At 35.4% G+C, this 12078-nt stretch overlaps 1 protein-coding gene across 1 annotated transcript in view; it reads left to right on the forward strand.

The window, feature by feature from the left end:
* Positions 1–12078, forward strand: part of LOC128545624 (E3 ubiquitin-protein ligase MARCHF3-like) — a 31232-nt gene that overhangs the window by 321 nt on the left and 18833 nt on the right. The window lies entirely within an intron of this gene.

A 12078-nucleotide genomic window follows, 5' to 3' on the forward strand; every position in this document is an offset into this window, starting at 1 on the left:
TACGCTGTTTATCATTTTAAAAATATATAAGTATATATTTTAAAAGGGCGGGAAAGGTTTCCACCTCGAATCCAGAATTTAACTTGAGCCAATGCGCACCAAACTGTGCAGCACTCTTTCTATATTTATAATAACACTTCATCAATATTGCATTTTAATTGCCCTTGGTATGCCCCATTTGTTCAGGAAGCTCGTGCATTTCTGCGGCTGCTGCTCTCAGCTGCTTGGATATTTCCTCATTTCCTCATTCAGTTACTGAGCACCAGGGAACTAGTGCCCTATATGCACAGCCTCAAGCATACACTAGTTAGGAAACCACAAGTGAAACTGACATTCTATAAATTCTAATTACCCAAATCATGTTAAAACATGCCCACTTTGCATGAATTTATGTGAAACTCTTGTGAAAGACGTGGCTGCAGCATTAATTCCAGAAAACTGCTATGGATGATGAGTACTTTCTGCAACTCAGATATTGCCTAACTTGGCGGAAACATGTACAACGTTCAACCTGGATTACTTCACTACTTGTGTTAGAAATGCATCCTTGTCATTTATGATACAGTTTTTACAATTTGTTCTTTGTACACCACCACAATAGATTGGAGTTCAGTCTTTCAGCTTGAATTTAACAAGAAGGAATGCATTGGTCAGCAAAGCCAAAAGGCTTGAAAGATTATGTAAGACAATTAAAGTGGATGATTGCAGAATTATGTCCTTGGTGAAAAAAAAAATCTTCACATCATCTAGCCCAGCCAAGAACACTAAGGCAGAGGAAGGCTTATCATTATCTACAACCAAGAGACGCCTTTGAGAATGTTACTACTGAAGGTTTATCTCAAGAAGCAAGCAACTGGTAACACTCAGGAACAGAAAGGACAGATTAGATATGCTAGAAAACACCTTAAAACCCTGCCCAGTCCTGATGCAGGATTCTTTGGACAGATAAAACCAATAACTTGTACTCTAGTAATGAGAAGACAAGGAGATGGTAAGGAAGGACTTATGATACAAAACATACTGCATTAATTTTCAAACATGTTGGTGCCTCCCTGTGGTATGTTCTGTATCATAAGTGTTACGACATGGGAGTGTATGGCTGCCAATCAAACTGGATTACAGGTGTTTACTGATGTTGTGATTACTGATAGAAATAAAAGGATGAATTCTGAAGTGTAAAAACCTATACTGTCAGAATAAGTCAAATGTTTAGCGTATCAATAAAACTTTATCTGTTTTTCTGTTTTATTTGTTTATCGGGAATTTTTCAAAATGTGATTTTTTTTTCTCTTTAGAGCTACGCAGTGCAATTAATGTTTTAATCATATAATCAAAAGACTAGAGTTTAAAACCTAGCATATAAAATTAAACCTATCCTCTTTCATCCAAAGTAATTTAAATGAAAAAGTTTTATTAGAGAAAATGCTTGTCAGGATACCAGCATTCAGGTGGTTGTGATACCTGTTGTTTTTAAAATATGTATTGTCTTGCTTTCTTGCTATGAGGAACTTAAAAAAACAGTCAATGTAAATGGAAACAGTCCTTCTAAGGCACTTATAAACACTGAGTAACATCTAATATCAAAGGTATCAGTTTCAGTATTACAATTTCCATAGGCCTTTCTTGCTGTTATAATGTAAACATGCGTAATACACATACTGTAGTGTCCCTGAATTATATATGATTGAGTGTAATGGAATATAACAATATTACCATTGTAATAACAATGACAGGAATTTAAGTGGAAATGCTCTGTTTAACAGCTATGTGATGTACTCTTGTATTGTTGTTCTCATGAATTTTTATTTAAAATAAGTTAATTTTCCATCGAAAGCAATAGTATGAAACACTAAATTTATGAATGTTAGAATCACAGATTCCTAAGTTTTAGAAATCTGACATTTGAACAAAAAATTAGCTGAAGGCTGCACTTTTATAATGACCTTTGCAATTCATGTTTAGTTTCTGCGTTGCGCCTAATTTGATAAGTTTATCATTTTACATGTACGGTTCCGTACTATAGCTGCAACTTGTTGGAAATTTTTTGTTAGCTCCCACACAACTATTTTCATAGCCACCCACTTGTCTCCACACATCAAAATATTACAACAATCATTGATGTCTTATCATGTTTTTTCTTAGCAGTTCAGTATATCATAAAAATGCATTCATTTTGACCCATAATCAGTACAGGAACTTAAAAGGTATTTAAGGATTTGTAGATCTCACTCACGAAATCTTGCAATATTGCATCAATACAGATCTGATTTTGAGTACATTTGCATATGGGTACTTTTGCCTGTAAACTAAGTTGACAGATGTTGGTATAACCTAGTTTGAAATGCAGCAATATAAGGATTACTGACGCTAGACCTTTTTATATTACTAAAATTATATTAAACATCTAAAAATTTTCATTATTGTACATTTAAAAGTCTTTCCAGACATCACAGCCATCCCTCCTGTTAACAAACCGACATCTTTCAATATTCTTAAAGCACAGTTTCTTACATTATAACATGAAACATAAAGTATTAGGTTGCCACGTTGAGGGTAAATCATATTCCACAATTTTCCTGTGTTAGATTGTGTAATCCATGTGCAGCCATGTAAAATTACTATTTAAAAATAATTGTATTTAATAATTAATATTCTGTGATTTCTTTAAGTGGGTAATTCTACTTCTGGACCTAGAAAAGTGATTGAGAAATACTTGAATTTGCTGTTGTACAATACTGGTTTTCAAGTGGTTACTCATCCTACAGGGTGTATCTTCCTCTTTTTCTTTTTGATTGAACACATTTCCTGTGAAAGAGCGAGAGAGAATACACAAACACATCCCACAACCATACTTTGACTGCTTGAATAGGCAGGCTGAATGTTCTTTCCAGGCTGTTTTCTCCTATTGGTTAGACCCGAGCTCCTTTGCAAGCAGCTAGTCATACATAATCATAGAGTTGCTGTGAAAGTGATGTGTTGGTACGCACTGATGTGTCATGGACAGATTGATCGCAGTGGCTGAAAAGAGCCGTACACAAAAGCAATAGGAGCAGCATGTACCACAGTACCATTCAGAGTCTGATGCAAGAAAAATCATCTGTTCTTTAAGAGACATGTCTCAGTAGTGCAAACAAAATTTTACAAACTATAAATATTGAAAAGCAAATGAGACAAACCAGCGTATTGAAGAAGGTAGCAGGGTCAATGGCTTATAGAACATTCTAAAAATGTTGTAAAAGATTATCATAAAGGTAAATTTTCCTAAACTAAATAAAAAGAAACAGCTTGGTATTGCCTTACAGTTATAATACACGGTATAACATATAAAATAGTTAGCTTGCGAACAATTATACGGTAAGCTTTTTTACTCTCAGCATACCGTTAATGCCACTGATAGGGACACACAAAACTGAGACGTTTTTAGGGACAGTAGCTCTATCCTAAACAGTTAGATTATTTTATATATAAAAGGCCATCCTCCAAGTTTAGATGTCAGCATGTACCTAAATTGTGTAAAATATTGTCATTTAACTAAACACAAATACATTTTTTATTTGCAAATGGCCCTCAATTAAAAAAAAAAAGAAATATTAATGAAATAATGTAAAAAGCTGCACACTGATAGTTTTTGCAGATTTCTTTCTCTATAAATTAATTCAGTAATAGCAAGCAACAATATAATTTTGCACATGGGGAGTGACACTGCAAACTATTAATCTGAGTTTAAAAGATTTCCACAGTGAAACCCGCACCTGCATCCAAACTCCAACCTGTCGTGGAGTTTGCATGTTCTCTCAGTGCTTGGTGGGTTTCCTCCGTGTACTCTGGGTTTCTTCCATCCCAATCCAAAGATTGGTTCCTCCCACTGTCCAGGGTGTATCTCGCCTTGTGCCCAAAGTCTCCTGAAATAGACTCCAGGCCACCTGCGACCCTGTACATTATAAGTAGTATGGAAGATGAATGAATAGATGAACAATGGTTCCGCAATTATTTATACACTATAGACAGCAAAAGCTACTGTATATGTATAGCACTGAGACTTTACTCTTCACTGTCACTGCATCTTCTAAAAGCCAAGCATCTGATTCTACTTGTATCTCACATCTCTATGAATGAATACCATGGAACATTTGGGTTATAACTGTAAACAATAATGTATTAATATGTTATATAATTATACGGGGCAGTAGTAAGCATCTAATCTCCATATCAGCTTGTGGTATGTTTGCCAACTAGCAATTTAGCTGAGATTTATGTGATAATAGTTGATTATAAGTCATCATAATGCGAATGTCAATGTCAGGTTTGCTTGCTACTGTGTAGGAGGGGCTTAACTTTGCATGTAACTTTTACATTTTTTTTTTAGCCCTGTCTTGTGCACATCCATGGTGGTATAATATGTAACGGCCTTGCCGTTAAATTATACAGAAGTACAGTATATTCTGTAAGCTGTAAAAGGAATAAATGTACAAATATTTGTGTATTTGTTTGAAAATTATAACCGTTTGAATTGCATCTAACCTTGTCCTTCAAACTCTTTGAATTTCCTCTTCGTTCTGGGAATTGCTTCAGTAATTAAATGCATTTGTGCATACAAGTCCCTGCTGCTGGCAGCAATTAAACTGATCCGATTTAGGGATGGTAAGGTGTCTTAAAAAAAGAAAGATAATATGAATGCTAAAATTGTTCAAATGCTTCCTATAATTTCCTATAATCCAATGATTGTTAGACATTATAAGTACACTATATGGTCAAAGGTTTGGGACACTGTTAGGCCAACATGTGTTTTTTGAACATCCCTTTCACAAATAGTGCACATCTGCTGTCATAACAACCTCCACTCTTTTAGGGAAGCGTTCCACTGCCTGTTGCATAATGGCTGTGGCAGTTTGCTCATTTAGCCACAAGAGCGTTACTGAGGTCATGCACTTGTTTTGGATGAAAAGGCCTGGGGAGGAAGTCAGGGCACTGTGCAGGACACTTGATCACCACTTCATCCCTGATCTTGGCAAAATGTCTTAATAGACCCCTATTGGTCATGTTGGAAAGTGTTTGTTTTAGCCCCTTTGGTTGGACTACTAAATCATACAAAGACATTTTATACAGTTTGAGGAAGAACCACACATGGGTGTGATGCACAAACTTTTGACCATATAGCGTCTTCAGAAAAATCTATGTTTTCTGCTCTTAAACATAAAACAATGACAGTAGTTTTTTATTGTATTATATTAGTTTCTATTCTCATAATTATCTTATTCTTCTTATTATTATTAATATTATTATTATTTAATCTTCAACATCATGCTCTGAATGACTCATCACAGCCAGCTACTAACTACTGTAGATGAGTGTTAGATAGCCTACAAATATGCAGACGTTTCCTAAGAATATCCAAAATAATATTTTGGATTGATATGCTTTTAAAACAGCAGCTGTTGTTTTATGGGAGTGAAAATATCATCATTATTTTGAAAATAATCACAGAATGAGATATAAATTAATTTACACATCATGTCTGCTTTGGTTTATTTATTAAAGTCCACATGTCATAGTGCCTCTGATAAATCCATGTCTGTGCATTCTCATTCATATTTGCAAATAGCATGTTGTAGACACAAGACCCTAAATCTTCACTTTAATTGTGCAGTTGTATTATATGTTTTATTATAGTTGTATATTTATAGTATTTACTATTTTGCTATAATTATTGATAAAAGTGATACATGGATACCGGAAAAGCATAAAAGATTCAATGGACTGGCATCCAGAACGCCCAACATGCTGTGGGGTTTAGAGTAGCATTGCTTGTCGATCACTGCCTCTATATTTATACAATATTTGTGTAAATACTACAGATGAACCATACCAGAACAGCTGGCACACCGCAGCTCATACCAACTAATCTTAACTGCAAGCTTGTTACCGTAGAGGGCCAGTATTTACCACAAGCACAGATTACAGGTATTATTGCACCAGTGTTGTGTTAGGGTACCTGATAAAGGCATGTCTGGACTTGTTTTAAAACAATGTGAAAAAAATAATGTATAAAAATAGGGAATCCATCTTCAAATATAAAAAGTACCGTAGTAATTGTGTGACATCTGACTTTGAGTATCAGTTGGCAGGAAACCGTTGCATATCATGTCTTTCATTTTGGTTTCTATAGATAATTTTTCTGCAGAATTACTGTGCAATTAATCATTTTATGCTTAAGGCCTAGCAACATGAGATGAAAAAAGGACTTGAAAATACATTACTATTCAAAGGTTTGGACACACTTGAATAAAATGTGTGTTTGTGTGTGTGTGAGAGAGGGAGAGGGGGAGAGAGAATAATCCATCCCATCAAGTAAAGGTTAATGCATTATATTTTACATAAGTAGTTTTTATTTAAAATGGCACAGAGAAGTATTCAGCCTGTTTGTTGGAACTTTAAGTAAAGCATTCTGGGCGAAACCGAGAGTAACGAAGGTGGCTGAGTAATGTGCTTGCAATGCCTCGTTAGGAATACTTTTTAGACTTTTAAATGTAAAACAGCTTTTTACAGTTGTTGAGCAGGTTTTCTGGCCCACTTTCGTGTTCCATACATTCTTTAACAGAGTTCTGAAACATCTTAATTTTTATGAACATAAGAGAAAATAGTAAAGATGTAGAAACCCTTCCAAATATTGGTCTGGTGTTCACCAGACTTTGAAACATCCAATGCTTTCGGGTAGCAGTTATGGCTAATTTGCTGAAAAGGAGGGTCCTAAGAGCAGCGCTGAGAGCTGGGCTGAAGTTATTAGATGTGGTGGGGTTGTGGAAAAGGGTTGTCTCAGGGTGGGGGTGCTGCTATTTTTAAGCCTGTCCGCTCCCTTTCCCACACTAGTAAGGACCCAGGAATGTACTGTAAGATGGAGATCTTGTGTTAAATCAACCAGAATTAGATACAATAGATGGACCCACACAGATCTATATTTCAGTCTTTCTCTATATACTGTACATATTGATTTATATCCAGCCATTATAAAAATTGGAATTTCTTTATTCTAATAAATGAACTGAAAAAAAAAATTTCATGTTCAAAGGGGAAAAGCTTATTTTTTTGTTCCACTGTCTACCATTAAATATAGAATCAAATATGTTCATATAATCACCAAGCTTTGAGAAAGACGTCACTCCTGCAGTACTGCTTTATGTTAATAGACTTGCGTATAAGTGAAATTACGGAGTGATTTCAGTCTCGATTGCTCACTAGACTAATTGGCCACTTAAAAATAACCACTAAAAGGAACATTTTGTTATCCAGTTGAACATCAAAACAATGGCACAAAATCTATACACTTAAAAATGTTATTTGGTGAAAGGAAGTGATTTGAGCTGACCATAAAAGGAATGAATTTCCTGTCAGCACACAACTTCCTCTTGCTAGTAAGGTTCTTCATACAAATCATTACCTAGAAATGACATACGTCCAACAGAAATATACAGTCAATTCATCTCACAAAATTAGAACATCATAAAACAAATTTTCTTTCCTAATGTTATTTACAAAGCGAATCATATATATATATATATATATATATATATATATATATACTAGATTCAAGCATTTTTTTGTTTTAATTTCAATGATTACAGCTCATAAATTAAATTGCTAAATTTTACAGTATCTATTAAAAATGTATCATAAAGGATTTACATTACAGAAATGTTAATAAACTATGTTTGTTTACACTCTCTGTATTTTGTCAGGTCTACTTTAGAACAAATTATTGCATCAGTGTGGCATGGCATGGAGGTGATCAGCCTGTAGCGCTGCTGAGATGTTATAAAAGACCAGAGAGGAAGGCTGTTAGCAGCCTTTAGCTCATCTGTATTGTTCAGTCCAGTGTTTCTCATCTTCGTGGTAAATTATGTGCCTCACTACACTTCCTTCAAAATCTGGGTTTCCAAGAAGGAACCACTAAGCAACGGTCCAGTGGCTCATGATGCACTGACTCCAGCCTCACCTTGTGAAATTCTTGACTCAGCTTTTAGTGAACTTTCTGTGAATCTTCTTCCATGTAGCACTTTCTGTGGCTCGCTTTCTTTGGTGTTGATGATTCTCTTTTTGAGAGCTGTCAAGTCAGCAGTGTTTCCCATGTGTGTACTGAAAGATAGATGCTAGTTATATTTAATGAGTAGTAGTTTGCTCAAACTGGAAATGAATAATAATATTTTGAGAGACTGGACTTTTGATTTGAATGTGCTAAAATATTTCACTTAAATATACATATACATATGATAAATCTAGAATATATGAGAGTTCTCTTTTTAATTAAATTATGATAGAAAATGAACTTTGAATAATACTAAATTTTACAGTGAAACCTCGGTTCACGAATGTAATTCGTTCCTGTTCATAACCCAATTTGGTCGTAGAGCGATTTGGTCTATTTCCAAAGAAATACATGTAAATAGAATTAATTTGTTTCTGATTACCATGAACTATATTTAACTGTTGGTTTATTTTGTTAATATCACAAAATATAAAACAAAGTATGAATTATGCAAAAATAATACAGTAAGAAATATATTTTTTAAAACTGCACAGGAGAGAGCGAACACTTCATTTTTGCATATACATATACTGTACTGTTCACGGATGCATTTGTTTGGGAGACTCGCTGCTTTGAAGGAATGGAGGGGAGGAAGATGGGTGGGGAGGAGGTTAGTGTTTGGAAGGAGAGTCCCCTTCTATAATAACACTGGGGAATTCTCCTTCAAGGGTTTTCTCTCTTTTTTTTTGTACCTTGGTTGCCAGTTTGTACGTGCAGTTTTCACTAAAAATCTATCCATTGATATTTTTTTTTTTTCTGCGCTGCACAATTATCCTAAAATTTTGTTCGGATGATACTTCTCGGCAAAGGCTTGGACGTCGCTCCAAATTGCACAAAGTTCTTTAATCCTGTGTGCGATCCGTGACTGAGCAAAACTGCTCTATCCCTGAGTTATTTAACCTATGAAAATGGTGAAAAATTATGAATATTTTAGACGTCTGAATCATGGAGGCCAAATCTTTGGTAATTAGTAGCTAAAAACCCAAAAGTATTATTAATCTTAAAAGGTCTCATGCATAATCTTGGGTCTTGTTGTATTTGTTGTACGTATATGTAATATATGCATATAAAGTAGCACATTCCTTTGCATGTCAGCCTTTTACAAGATCTGCAATGCTGCTAAAGGCTGACACCAGGCCCATAGATGAAAGAGAGAGGCTTGGTGTCAGTGTGGATCAGCTCTGTGTGACCAGCTGGCCCTCAGGAGTTTCACAGCTGTGACAGGCACGCAGCTCTGGCACTGCAACAACACTTCAGGCCATGACAGTAGATGCAGTTCACACAGTGACAGCACTTCTAACTCTCACTCAGACACGCGCTGCTGCAGTCCTTGTTGTTGTGTCACTATTAGTTACGTGACAAATCAGTGATTAAACGTGCATCTTTTTCGATTCAACCTGCAAAGTCTTTACCTTTGTTTTTTTTGCTGAGTAGACTGATAGAGCATTAATGATCTTAACTGGTAAGTGTGAGTATAGTCTTGGGTATGTTGTTATTTTAAGAAACGTTTGGCTACACGCAATAAAAACTCACAGATTTATTAAGAGAATACTAATTTATTATAATACTAATGTCACAGTTAAGAGCCCAAGTTGGAAAAGTTGTCCATGTCACCCACTTAGGTCCACATACCAGTTCATTAGTTTGCAAATTCCTAACCACCAGCTAGCTGTCTCCTATCACACTACAGCTATCAGTTAGAGAGGGTGACGGCTCACATGTGCTTCCTCCCAGATACGTGAAGCCATCTTATATTTTGAAACTGCTTGCGCATGCTACGTGACAGGGCAGCTGCACACTCACATGAAAATGGTATCTGCCCTTTTCCACTTACACACGCTCACAGATATCCATAATTGGTTAATATCACCCTGATTGACAGGAACAAGCATAACGTCATTCCTCCAGGAGACAACAGGCAATTTTTCTGTCTTGGACTCACATGTCTATGGCATTGTCAGGATTCGGATTTGCATTATAAAATTGCGAGGCATGTGTTATATCCATCACTAGTAGTGTTCTTTCTCTTCTTTGTGTCTTGGCTTCTATGAACTTTCTCATGTTGAATTAACATCGTCAAAAGAATTTGAAGAAAATGAATTAGTATTTTGCGAAAAATCTATAGCCTTCTAAGTACACCAGAGGCATCAATGAACGATTATACTGTAAATGGATTCGCGTACAGAAGGTCAAACCGCTCTGCAGTGCTAAAGTGGCTCGTTCTGCACTGTCAGCTTTTACGTATGTGGGTGTGAAAGTACTTAGTGGGTGTGTGTGTGTGTGTATATATATGTATATGTCTGTGGAATAGTTCAAGACCATAGCGTTTCTCCCTGTTTATCATAGTCAGCTAAGCATCTTATCTGAAGCACACATTCTTCCCACATTCTCTCAGTATATTTCACTGAAACTGAAAGATGTTTGTCAGTCATTTTCATATCGGTTTGAATAGATGTAGGTTTTATGTGATGACGTTGACATGAAATCTTTTATAACCAAGCTTATTTTTTTGGTTTTCTTATAATTACTATAACTAAATTCTTTTATCTTTTTTCAACAGTGCATTTAGTGAATGCGTGTTTTCTGGGTGAATTACAAATTGGTGGTATACCAAAAAAAACAAAAAAAAAAAACAATGCAGATTAAGTTGTGACTTTTGCAGATTACTTAATATAGTATTAAAGTCTGGTTTAGAATTTGTGAAATCATGAAGCATGTTCAGTCAGCAGTATGTGTCAGTGTGTATTCTGCTGCCCCTGTCAACAACATAAGCTACTATACAGGCACTACAATTACTATTCATTTATCATGCTGATATGCTAGAGATACTGCAGATCTCATTAACATAGCTTAAGGACAGCTTCCTCAATGCTCCTTGTAGTGATCTTAAAGCAGCATGCCTTGCTCTTGTGGTTTTTCAAAGTTTCTGTCTGTAGTCACCCTGTTAGAAGGCAGAGAGCAGCTGCAGCTACAGTATTTCATGTGGTCTCGTCACTTCTTCGTACTTTGGCTTTTTACATGTATTTCTCTCTTCTCTTCTGTTCTTTTCTCATAACTCATAACTTTTTTTTTGTCTGTTCTTGGCCAGTATCCATTTTTTAATTTTTGCAGAGTTTGTTTTAAATTTTTAGCCCACATTGCAATCAAAATTAAATAATGAAATAACCTTTCTGTTTGCATGCTAAGAAAAGCACATCATTGTATCACAATAATTTTCTACAAGAAGTTATATATATTTTAATGTTTCAGTTTACTAACAACCTACCGCAAAACTATAGAGAATATGATACGTGTATTTAATATCTCCACAACCATACATTTAATAAGATATAATACTATACCTGCAACATCACATAAATGTACAGTATATTATTTTTCACAATAACTTGAAATGTTCCAAGTGGGCTAATATTTAAAGAATTTGGCCAAATTGTGATCACCTGCACCCGAATCAAAGTCAGTATAAATATCATAAGTTTGCCCAGCCCAAGGTGGAGCCAGTTTCTAGCCTAGAAAAATATCTAGACAGTCTGAAGTAAAGAAACCAACCTGAGCCTGTGCACATTACAGTTTTTAAAAAATATTATTTTCTAAGAATTTTTTTTTTTTTAAATGTATTTTAAACATTATAAAACACATTGGGTGTTCAAGGCAAACTGGGACTTGGGTAAAATGTCTTGGCATAAAACTGAATACAGAATACAGTCCGGTGATCAGACTCTTCGCCGCAGTAAAACATTTAATGGTGCAAACGATTTAAAGCAGGCAATCAGCTCAAGGTTCCGGCTTATTGAGAACTTTACATCTTGATGGTGTCGAAGCGCGAGTGGAACACTGGGATAAGTGCAGGGGATGTACAGGGAAATAAAGGTGGTTTTTACTCTCATAACTGTGTTTTGTTATTCTGCATAATCAAAAGTCCCGGATTGACCTAAACATTTGTCTTACTTTCAATTTCAGTTCATGCTACTGGCATTGGCATCTTTTCACTCACTTCT

This window comes from Clarias gariepinus, chromosome 17 (genome assembly GCF_024256425.1).
Source record: "Clarias gariepinus isolate MV-2021 ecotype Netherlands chromosome 17, CGAR_prim_01v2, whole genome shotgun sequence".
Lineage (NCBI taxonomy): Eukaryota > Metazoa > Chordata > Actinopteri > Siluriformes > Clariidae > Clarias > Clarias gariepinus.